This window comes from Odontomachus brunneus, unplaced genomic scaffold, assembly GCF_010583005.1.
Source record: "Odontomachus brunneus isolate Ranch 3 - 2012 unplaced genomic scaffold, Obru_v1 Obru_scaffold_185, whole genome shotgun sequence".
In the NCBI taxonomy this organism is placed as follows: Eukaryota; Metazoa; Arthropoda; class Insecta; order Hymenoptera; family Formicidae; genus Odontomachus; species Odontomachus brunneus.
The window spans coordinates 411,923-414,434 of NW_022639635.1; positions in this window are offsets into that span (position 1 = coordinate 411,923).

A 2,512-nucleotide genomic window follows, 5' to 3' on the forward strand; every position below is an offset into this window, starting at 1 on the left:
AGTAATCTGTTTCGTTTAGAACAGCCTCCTCTAGTACTGGTGTTTTAATTGTCATAGGCTTTCCAAGATCAACAGTGTTCCTTACAAAAGAACCCTTTTCTCGAAGATAGCGGTGAATATTCGCAAATGTTTTACGACATGGTAAATTGCGTTAGGGATATCTTTCTGCATAAATATGCCTTGCCTCACGTGAGTTACCATTTGCCGTAGGCAAAGTGCATATCTGCCATTTCAAAATTTGTAAACTTAGGCATGATGAAACCGATTTTGGTAGACTGAAACAATTTGGACCAAAAACGTATGCACAAGCTAACCGATCCGTAGCAACATCAGAACTGAAGTCTACTCTTAATTTTATGACTTTGATTTTGACTTTGTTTACGATCGTGCGAATGGTAACTCACGTGAAGCAAGGCATATTTATGCAAGAAGATATCTTCAACGCAATTTACCATTTCGTCAAACATTTACGAACATTCACCTGTATTTCGGAAACTAAGTCGTTTAGGACATATGTTTATATGAAATTTTTTACTTGAAATAAACCAAAGAATCGCTCTGTTAAGTATGGCAACATACTTAATTAACATCCTGTATATATATAAATATATATATACAGGATGAGTCATTTTAATCGAACCAGGCAAATATCTCGAAAAATATGGAAAATACAGAAAAATATTTCAAACAAAAGTTGTATGGTTCGGACATAAGATGATACAATTGGCTTAATCCTGGATAGTCATTTGAAAGTCACGTGAAGGTCATCTTCAATTTTTTAAATGGAAATCTCCATTTTTCATTGCATATTCTTGTAGCTTACTTTGAGAATTTTCCAAAACACTATAATAAAATATTTTTTCATGAATGTTTTCATTGAATGTTGTTCAGGACCATGACCTTGACAACATTTGTCAAGGTCAAGGCGATTGGAGGCTATTCCTAATATTTTCATTTCTTCAAACTTTATAGTGAAAACAAAAATACTAATTTAAAATCATAAGATAACATGCTGAGTCCGATTGATTTTAAAGGATCATATGAAGATCACAATGCTATAATTATTAAAGAAATTTATTAATGGGATTTCACACGTGTGCTTATTTGTGGCCCTGATGAAGCATTGTGACTTTCATATGATCTTTTAGAGTCAATCGGGTTCCACATGTTACCCCATGATTTTAAATAATTATTTTTGTTTTCACTGTAAAATTTGAAGAAATGAAAATATTAGGAACAGCCTCCAATCGCCTTGACCTTGACAAATGTTGTCAAGGTCATAGCCTTGAACAACGTACAAAAGATTTCAGCCATCGGTCGAACACCTTGGGTACCAATGTTAATGGCAACAATATTTTAATTTTGAAGCTTTTTAACTCGAAAGATACTTAATGAAAAAATATTTTATTATAGCTTTTTGGAAAGATCTCAAAGTAAGCTACAAGAATATGCTAAGAAAAATAGAGGTTTCCATTTAAAAAATTGAAGGTGACATTCACGTGACTTTCAAACGACTATCCAGGGTCAAGCCCTATCCAATTGCTATCCAATTGCACCATCTTATGTCTCCCTGCGAACCATACAACTTTTGTTTGAAATATTTTTTCGTATCTTCCATATTTTTCGAGATATTTGCCTGGTTCGATTAAAATGATTCACCTTGTATATACAGGGTGTAAAAAAATTAGACCGACAAACTTTGAGGCGAAATAGAGAATAAAATCAAACATATTTTGTTAATAATGTTTTTCTCTACGATGCTTCGTTTTAATACTACAAGGTACAAAATAAGAACTTTATGATTTTAATAAAAAACAAACATATAAGTGGAAAAATTAAATTTATTTCAATTACACATATATATTTTAATCTTCAAAAAACAATGAACAAAAGAACGGAACAAAAATGCCCAATTGATTAGCTCAATTTATAATAAATGTTTAAAAATTCCTCCATTTGCTTCAACACAAAGATAACATCGTCGAAATTCGGGTTAACAATCCTGTTTCTGTTTCAGAGCCTTATCGATAAAAGTTGTGAAAGTAAATATAAAATACCCTTGTGAAGCACGCTTCATTAATAAACATTTTTATATAAACATTTTAATATGAAAACTTTCATTTATAAGACACCTATTAAAACAGAAGCAGAATTGGTAGCCCGAATTACTGCTGCAGCATATCAGGTTCAGAATATTCCTGCAGTCTTCGAGCGTGTGAGATAATCAATGTTTCGACGGTGTCATCTTTGTGTTGAAGCAAATGGAGGAATTTTTGAACATTTATTATAAATTGAGCTAATCAATTGCGCATTTTTGTTCCGTTCTTTTGTTCATTGTTTTTTAAAGATTAAAATATATATATGTAATTGAAATAAATTTAATTTTTCCACTTATATGTTTGTGTTTTATTAAAATCATAAAATTCCTATTTTGTACCCTGTAGTATTGAAATGAAGCATCGTAGAGAAAAACATTATTAACAAAATATGTTTGTTTTTATATCCTCTATTT